Source organism: Cetorhinus maximus, unplaced genomic scaffold, assembly GCF_964194155.1.
Source record: "Cetorhinus maximus unplaced genomic scaffold, sCetMax3.hap1.1 HAP1_SCAFFOLD_45, whole genome shotgun sequence".
Lineage (NCBI taxonomy): Eukaryota > Metazoa > Chordata > Chondrichthyes > Lamniformes > Cetorhinidae > Cetorhinus > Cetorhinus maximus.
Window position 1 is genome coordinate 995,566 of NW_027596100.1, and position 11,149 is coordinate 1,006,714.

The following is an 11,149-nucleotide window of genomic DNA, read 5'->3' on the forward strand; positions in this document are numbered from 1 at the left end:
AACACCAATAAATGCAACAACTTTAACATTGAAAATCACCAACAAATTCAACAACAACCTCAGCAATGAAAAACATCTAAAATTCAACAACAACCTGAACATTGAAAAACACCAAAAAATTCAACAACCTCAACATTGAGAAACAGCAACAAAATCAACTGTAACCTCAACTTAGAAAAATGCAAAAAGATTCAACAACAACCTCAACATTGCAAAACTCCAACAGTTTCAACAACAACCTCAACAATGAAAAACACCAATAAATTCAACAACCTCAACATTTAAAATCACCAAAAAATTGTACAAAATCCTCAACAATGAAAAACACCAAAAAATTCAACAACAACCTCAACTTTGAAAAACACCAAAAAATTCAACAACCTCAACAATGAGAAACAGAAACAAATTCAATTGCAACCTCAACTTTGAAAAATACAAAAAGATTATAATAAAAACATTGAATACACCAATAAATTCAACAACAACCTCAACATTGAAAATCACCAACAAATTCAACAAAAACCTGAACAATGAAAAACATCAAAAAGTTCATCAACAACCTCAACATTCAAAAACATCAAAAATTTCAACAAAAACCTCAACAAGGAAAAACACCAAAAATTTCAACAACAACCTCAAAAATGAAAAACACCAAAAAATTCAACAACAAACTCAACATTGAAAATCAGCAACAAATTCAACAACAACCTCAACTTTGAAAAACACCAACAAATTCAAAAACCTCAACATGGAAAAACACCAACAAATTCAAACACAACCTCAACATTGAAAATCACCAACAAATTCAACAACATCCTCAACAATGAAAAACAACAACAAATTCAACAAAAACCTCAACCAAGAAAAACACGAAAAAATTCATTAACAGCCTCATCTTTCAAAAACACCGAAACATTCAACAGAATCCTCAACAATGAAAAAAACCAATAAATTCAGCAACCTCAACATTTAAAATCACCAAAAAATTGAATAAAAACCTCAACAATGAAAGACACCAAAAAATTCAAAAACAACCTCAACTTTGAAAAACACCAAAAAATTCAACAACCTCAACAATGAGAAACAGCAACAAATTCAATTGCAACATTAACTTTGAAAAATACAAAAAGATTCAAATAAAAACAATGAATACACCATTAAATTCAACAACAACCTCAACAGTGAAAATCACCAACAAATTCAACAAAAACCTCAACAATGAAGAACATCAAAAAGTTCATCAACAACCTCAACATTCAAAAACACCAAAAAATTCAACAAAAACCTCAACAATGAAAATCACCAAAAATTTCAACAAAAACCTCAAAAATGAAAAACACCAAAAAATTCAAAAACAAACTCAGCATTGAAAATCACCAACAAATTCAACAACAAACTCAACTTTGAAAAACACCAACAAATTCAAAAACCTCAACATGGAAAAACACCAACAAATTCAAACGCAACCTCAACATTGAAAATCACCAACAAATTCAACAACAACCTCAACAATGAAAAACACCAACAAATTCAACAAAAACCTCAACCAAGAAAAACACCAAAAAATTCATCAACAATCTCAACATTCAAAAACACCAACAAAATCAACAGAATACTCAACAATGAAAAATAACAATACATTCAACAACCTCAACATTTAAAATCACCAAAAAATTGAACAAAAACCTCAACAATGAAAAACACCAAAAAATTCAACAACAACCTCAACTTTGAAAAACACCAAAAAATTCAACAACCTCCACAATGAGAAACAGCAACAAATTCAATTGCAACATCAACTTTGAAAAATACAAAAAGATTCAAATAAAAACATTGAATACACCAATAAATTCAACAAGAACCTCAACATTGAAAATCACAAACAAATTCAACAAAAACCTCAACAATGAAGAACATCAAAAAGTTCATCAACAACCTCAACATTCAAAAACACCAAAAAATTCAACAAAAACCTCAACAATGAAAAACACCAAAAATTTCAACAACAACCTCAAAAATGAAAAACAACAAAAAATTCAAAAACAAACTCAGCATTGAAAATCACCAACAAATTCAACAACAACCTCAACTTTGAAAAACACCAACAAATTCAACAACAACCTCAGCAATCAAAAACAGCAACAAATTCAATAACAACCTCAGCAATGGAAAACACACAAAAATTCAACAACAACCTCAACATTCAAAAACACCAACAGATTCAACAAAAACCTCAACATGGAAAATCACCAACAAATTCAACAACAACCTCAACTTTGAAAAACACCAAAAAATTCAACAACCTCAACAGTGAGAAACAGCAACAAATTCAAATGCAACCTCAACTTTGAAAAATACAATAATATTCAAATAAAAACAATGAATACACCAATAAATTCAACAACAACCTCAACATTGAAAATCACGAACAAATTCAACAAAAACCTCAGCAATGAAAGACATCAAAAAGTTCATCAACAACCACAACATTCAAAAACACCAAAAAAATTCAACATAAACCTCAACAATAAAAATCACCAAAAATTTCAACATCAACCTCAACAATGAAAAACACCAAAAGATTCAACAACAAACTCAACATTGAAAGTCTCCAACAAATTCAACAACAACCTCAACTTTGAAAAACACCAACAAATTCAAAAACCGGAACATGGAAAAACACCAACAAATTCAAACACAACATCAACATTGAAAATCACCAAAAAATTCAACAACAACCTCAACCAAGAAAAACACAAGAAAATTCATCAACAACCTCGGCATTCAAAAACACCAACAGATTGGATAGAATCCTCAACAATGAAATACTCGAAAAATTCAACAACAACCTCAACATTGAAAATCACCAATAAATTCAACAAAAACCTCAACAATGAAAAACACCAATAAATTCAACAACCTCAACATTGAAAATCATCAAAAAAATGAACAAAAACCTCAACAATGAAAAACGCCAAAAAATTCAACAACAACCTCAACTTTGAAAAACACCAAAAAATTCAACAACCTCAACAGTGAGAAACAGCAACAAATTCAAATGCAACCTCAACTTTGAAAAATACAATAATATTCAAATAAAAACAATGAATACACCAATAAATTCAACAACAACCTCAACATTGAAAATCACGAACAAATTCAACAAAAACCTCAGCAATGAAAGACATCAAAAAGTTCATCAACAACCACAACATTCAAAAACACCAAAAAAATTCAACATAAACATCAACAATAAAAATCACCAAAAATTTCAACATCAACCTCAACAATGAAAAACACCAAAAGATTCAACAACAAACTCAACATTGAAAGTCTCCAACAAATTCAACAACAACCTCAACTTTGAAAAACACCAACAAATTCAAAAACCGGAACATGGAAAAACACCAACAAATTCAAACACAACATCAACATTGAAAAACACCAACAAATTCAACAAAAACCTCAACCAAGAAAAACACAAGAAAATTCATCAACAACCTCGGCATTCAAAAACACCAACAGATTGGATAGAATCCTCAACAATGAAATACTCGAAAAAGTCAACAACAACCTCAACATTGAAAATCACCAATAAATTCAACAAAAACCTCAACAATGAAAAACACCAATAAATTCAACAACCTCAACATTGAAAATCACCAAAAAAATGAACAAAAACCTCAACAATGAAAAACGCCAAAAAATTCAACAACAACCACAACTTTGAAAAACACCAAAAAATTTAACAACCTCAACAATGAGAAACAGCAACAAATTCAACTGTAACCTCAACTTTGAAAAATACAAAAAAGATAAAAATACCACTGATAACACCAATAAATTCAACAACTTCAACATTGAAAATCACCAACAAATTCAACAACAACATCAGCAATGAAAAACATCTAAAAATTCAACAACAACCTGAACATTGAAAAACACCAAAAAATTCAACAACCTCAACATTGAGAAACAGCAACAAATTCAACTGCAACCTCAACTTTGAAAAATACAAAAAGATTCAACAACAACCTCAACATTGCAAAACTCCAACAGTTTCAACATCAACCTCAACAATGAAAAACACCAATAAATTCAACAACCTCAACATTTAAAATCACCAAAAAATTGTGCAAAATCCTCAACAATGAAAAACACCAAAAAATTCAACAACAACCTCAACTTTGAAAAACACCAAAAAATTCAACAACCTCAACAATGAGAAACAGAAACAAATTCAAATGCAACCTCAACTTTGAAAAATACAAAAAGATTATAATAAAAACATTGAATACACCAATAAATTCAACAACAACCTCAACATTGAAAATCACCAACAAATTCAACAAAAACCTGAACAATGAAAAACATCAAAAAGTTCATCAACAACCTCAACATTCAAAAACATCAAAAATTTCAACAAAAACCTCAACAAGGAAAAACACCAAAAATTTCAACAACAACCTCAAAAATGAAAAACACCAAAAAATTCAACAACAAACTCAACATTGAAAATCAGCATCAAATTCAACAACAACCTCAACTTTGAAAAACACCAACAAATTCAAAAACCTCAACATGGAAAAACACCAACAAATTCAAACACAACCTCAACATTGAAAATCACCAACAAATTCAACAACATCCTCAACAATGAAAAACAACAACAAATTCAACAAAAACCTCAACCAAGAAAAACACGAAAAAATTCATTAACAGCCTCATCTTTCAAAAACACCGAAAAATTCAACAGAATCCTCAACAATGAAAAAAACCAATAAATTCAGCAACCTCAACATTTAAAATCACCAAAAAATTGAATAAAAACCTCAACAATGAAAGACACCAAAAAATTCAACAACAACCTCAACTTTGAAAAACACCAAAAAATTCAACAACCTCAACAATGAGAAACAGCAACAAATTCAATTGCAACCTCAACTTTGAAAAATACAAAAAGATTCAAATAAAAACAATGAATACACCATTTAATTCAACAACAACCTCAACAGTGAAAATCACCAACAAATTCAACAAAAACCTCAACAATGAAGAACATCAAAAAGTTCATCAACAACCTCAACATTCAAAAACACCAAAAAATTCAACAAAAACCTCAACAATGAAAATCACCAAAAATTTCAACAAAAACCTCAAAAATGAAAAACACCAAAAAATTCAAAAACAAACTCAGCATTGAAAATCACCAACAAATTCAACAACAAACTCAACTTTGAAAAACACGAACAAATTCAAAAACCTCAACATGGAAAAACACCAACAAATTCAAACACAACCTCAACATTGAAAATCACCAACAAATTCAACAACAACCTCAACAATGAAAAACACCAACAAATTCAACAAAAACCTCAACCATGAAAAACACCAAAAAATTCATCAACAATCTCAACATTCAAAAACACCAACAAAATCAACAGAATACTCAACAATGAAAAATAACAATACATTCAACAACCTCAACATTTAAAATCACCAAAAAATTGAACAAAAACCTCAACAAAGAAAAACACCAAAAAATTCAACAACAACCTCAACTTTGAAAAACACCAAAAAATTCAACAACCTCCACAATGAGAAACAGCAACAAATTCAATTGCAACATCAACTTTGAAAAATACAAAAAGATTCAAATAAAAACATTGAATACACCAATAAATTCAACAAGAACCTCAACATTGAAAATCACAAACAAATTCAACAAATACCTCAACAATGAAGAACATCAAAAAGTTCATCAACAACCTCAACATTCAAAAACACCAAAAAATTCAACAAAAACCTCAACAATGAAAAACACCAAAAATTTCAACAACAACCTCAAAAATGAAAAACAACAAAAAATTCAAAAACAAACTCAGCATTGAAAATCACCAACAAATTCAACAACAACCTCAACTTTGAAAAACACCAACAAATTCAACAACAACCTCAGCAATCAAAAACAGCAACAAATTCAATAACAACCTCAGCAATGGAAAACACACAAAAATTCAACAACAACCTCAACATTCAAAAACACCAACAGATTCAACAAAAACCTCAACATGGAAAAACACCAACAAATTCAAAAACAACCTCAACATTGAAAAACACCAAAAAATTCAACAACCTCAACAGTGAGAAACAGCAACAAATTCAAATGCAACCTCAACTTTGAAAAATACAATAATATTCAAATAAAAACAATGAATACACCAATAAATTCAACAACAACCTCAACATTGAAAATCACGAACAAATTCAACAAAAACCTCAGCAATGAAAGACATCAAAAAGTTCATCAACAACCACAACATTCAAAAACACCAAAAAAATTCAACATAAACCTCAACAATAAAAATTACCAAAAATTTCAACATCAACCTCAACAATGAAAAACACCAAAAGATTCAACAACAAACTCAACATTGAAAGTCTCCAACAAATTCAACAACAACCTCAACTTTGAAAAACACCAACAAATTCAAAAACCGGAACATGGAAAAACACCAACAAATTCAAACACAACCTCAACATTGAAAATCACCAAAAAATTCAACAACAACCTCAACCTTCAAAAACACCAACAAATTCAACAGAATCCTTAACAATGAAAAACACCAAAAAATTCAACAACAACCTCAACATTGAAAATCACCAACAAATTCTAACAAAAACCTCAACAATGAAAAACACAAATAAATTCAACAACCTCAACATTGAAAATCATCAAACAATTCAACAAAAACCTCAACTATGAAAAACACCAAAAAATTCAACAACAACCTCAACTTTGAAAAACACCAAAAAATTCAACAACCTCAACATTGAGAAACAGCAACAAATTCAACTGCAACCTCAACTTTGAAAAATACAAAAAGGTTCAAATAAATACATTGAATACACCAATAAATTCAACAACAACCTCAACATTGAAAATCACCAACAAATTCAACAACAACCTCAAATTTGAAAAACACCAACAAATTCAAAAACCTCAACATGGAAAAACACCAACAAATTCAAACACAACCTCAACATTGAAAATCACCAACAAATTCAACAACAACCTCAACAATGAAAAACACCAACAAATTCAACAAAAACCTCAACCAAGAAAAACACCAAAAAATTCATCAACAACCTCGACATTCAAAAACACCAACAGATTCAACAGAATCCTCAACAATGAAACACGCCAAAAAATCAACAACAACCTCAACATTGAAAATCACCAACAAATTCTAACAAAAACCTCAACAATGAAAAACAGTAACAAATTTACCAACCTCAACATTGAAAATCACCAACAAATTCAACAAAAACCTCAACAATGAATAACACCAAAAAATTCATCAACTACCTCCACATTCAAAAACAGCAAAAAATTCAACAAAAACCTCAACAATGCAAAACACCAAAAAATTCAACAACAACCTCAACTTTGAAAAACACCAACAACTTCAACAACCTCAACATTGAAAAAACACTTACAAATTCAACTGCAACCTTAACTTTGAAAAATACAAAAAAGATTTTAAAAAAACACTGATAACACCAATAAATTCAACAACCTCAACATTGAAAATCACCAACAAATTCAACAACAACCTCAACAATGAAAAACATCTAAAAATTCAACAACAACCTCAACTTTGAAAAAAAACAAAAAATACAACAACCTCTTCATGGAGAAACAGCAACAAATTCAACTGCAACCTTAACTTTGAAAAATAAAAAAAGATTTAAAAAAAGTACATTGAATACACCAATAAATTCAACAACAACCTCAATATTGAAAATCAACAAAAAATTCAACAACAACGTCAACATTGAAAAACACCAAGAAATTCAACAACAACCTCAACTTTGAAAAACATCAACAAATTCAAAAACAACAACCTCAATATTTAAAATCACCAACAAATTCAACATCAACCTCAACTTTGTAAAACACCAACAAATTCAAAAACCTCAACATGGAAAAACACCAACAAATTCAAACACAACCTCAACATTGAAAATCACCAACAAATTCAACAACAACCTCAACAATGAAAAACACCAACAAATTCAACAAAAAACTCAACAATGAAAAACACCAATAAATTCAACAACCTCAAGACTGAAAATCACCAAAAAAATTGAACAAAAACCTCAGCAATGAAAAACAACAAAAAATTCACAAACACCCTCAACTTTGAAAAACACCAACAACTTCAACACCCTCAACATTGAAAAGCACTTACAAATTCAACTGCAACCTCAACTTTGAAAAATGCAAAAAAGATTTTCAAAAAACACTGATAACACCAATAAATTCAACAACCTCAACATTGAAAATCACCAACAAATTCAACAACAACCTCAACAATGAAAAACATCTAAAAATTCAACAACAACCTCAACTTTGAAAAAAAACAAAAAATACAACAACCTCTTCATGGAGAAACAGCAACAAATTCAACTGCAACCATAACTTTGAAAAATAAAAAAAGATTAAAAAAAAATACATTGAATACACCAATAAATTCAACAACAACCTCAATATTGAAAATCACCAACAAATTCAACATCAACCTCAACTTTGTAAAACAACAACAAATTCAAAAACCTCATCATGGAAAAACACCAACAAATTCAAACACAACATCAACATTGAAAATCACCAACAAATTCAACAACAACCTCAACAATGAAAATCACCAACAAATTCAACAAAAACCTCAACAATGAAAAACACCAATAAATTCAACCAGCTCAAGATTGAAAATCAACAAAAAAATTGAAGAAAAACCTCAGCAATGAAAAACAACAAAAAATTCACAAACACCCTCAACTTTGAAAAACAACAAAAAATTCAACAACCTCAACAATGAGAAACAGCAACAAATTCAATTGCAACATTAACTTTGAAAAATACAAAAAGATTCAAATAAAAACATTGAATACACCAATAAATTCAACAACAACCTCTACATTGAAAATCACCAACAAATTCAACAAAAACCTCAACAATGTAAAACATCAAAAAGTTCATCAACAACCTCAACATTCAAAAACAGCAAAAAATTCAATGAAAACCTCAACAATGAAAAACACCAAAAAATACAACAACAACCTCAACATTGAAAATCACCAACAAATTCTAACAAAAACCTCAACAATGAAAAACACAAATAAATTCAACAACCTCAACATTGAAACCACCAAACAATTCAACAAAAACCTCAACTATGAAAAACACCAAAAAATTCAACAACAACCTCAACTTTGAAAAACACCAAAAAATTCAACAACCTCAACATTGAGAAACAGCAACAAATTCAACTGCAACCTCAACTTTGAAAAATACAAAAAGGTTCAAATAAATACATTGAATACACCAATAAATTCAACAACAACCTCAACATTGAAAATCACCAACAAATTCAACAACAACCTCAAATTTGAAAAACACCAACGAATTCAAAAACCTCAACATGGAAAAACACCAACAAATTCAAACACAACCTCAACATTGAAAATCACCAACAAATTCAACAACAACCTCAACAATGAAAAACACCAACAAATTAAACAAAAACCTCAACCAAGAAAAACACCAAAAAATTCATCAACAACCTCGACATTCAAAAACACCAACAGATTCAACAGAATCCTCAACAATGAAACACGCCAAAAAATTCAACAACAACCTCAACATTGAAAATCACCAACAAATTCAGCAAAAACCTCAACAATGAATAACATCAAAAAATTCATCAACTACCTCCACATTCAAAAACAGCAAAAAATTCAACAAAAACCTCAACAATGCAAAACACCAAAAAATTCAACAACAACCTCAACTTTGAAAAACACCAACAACTTGAACAACCTCAACATTGAAAAACACTTACAAATTCAACTGCAACCTCAACTTTGAAAAATACAAAAAAGATTTTAAAAAAACACTGATAACACCAATAAATTCAACAACCTCAACATTGAAAATCACCAACAAATTCAACAACAACCTCAACAATGAAAAACATCTAAAAATTCAAAAACAACCTCAACTTTGAAAAAAAAGAAAAAAACACAACAACCTCTTCATGGAGAAACAGCAACAAATTCAACTGCAACCTTAACTTTGAAAAATAAAAAAAGATTTAAAAAAAGTACATTGAATACACCAATAAATTCAACAACAACCTCAATATTGAAAATCAACAAAAAATTCAACAACAACGTCAACTTTGAAAAACACCAAGAAATTCAACAACAACCTCAACTTTGAAAAACATCAACAAATTCAACATAACCGCATCTTTTAAAAATACAATAAGGTTCAACAAAATAAAAATTGATAACACCAACAAATTCAAAAACAACAACCTCAATATTGAAAATCACCAACAAATTCAACATGAACCTCAACATTGAAAATCACCAACAAATTCTAACAAAAACCTCAATAATGAAAAACACAAATAAATTCAACAACCTCAACATTGAAAATCACCAAACAATTCAACAAAAACCTCAACTATGAAAAACACCAAAAAATTCAACAACAACCTCAACTTTGAAAAACACCAAAAAATTCAACAACCTCAACATTGAGAAACAGCAACAAATTCAACTGCAACCTCAACTTTGAAAAATACAAAAAGGTTCAAATAAATACATTGAATACACCAATCAATTCAACAACAACCTCAACATTGAAAATCACCAACAAATTCAACAACAACCTCAAATTTGAAAAACACCAACAAAATCAAAAACCTCAACATGGAAAATCACCAACAAATTCAACAACAACCTCAACAATGAAAAACACCAACAAATTCAACAAAAACCTCAACCAAGAAAAACACCAAAAAATTCATCAACAACCTCGACATTCAAAAACACCAACAGATTCAACAGAATCCTCAGCAATGAAACACGCCAAAAAATTCAACAACAACCTCAACATTGAAAATCACCAACAAATTCTAACAAAAACCTCAACAATGAAAAGCAGTGATAAATTTAACAACCTCAACATTGAAAATCACCAAAAAATTCAACAAAAACCTCAACAATGAATAACATCAAAAAATTCATCAACTACCTCCACATTCAAAAACAGCAAAAAATTCAACAACAGCCT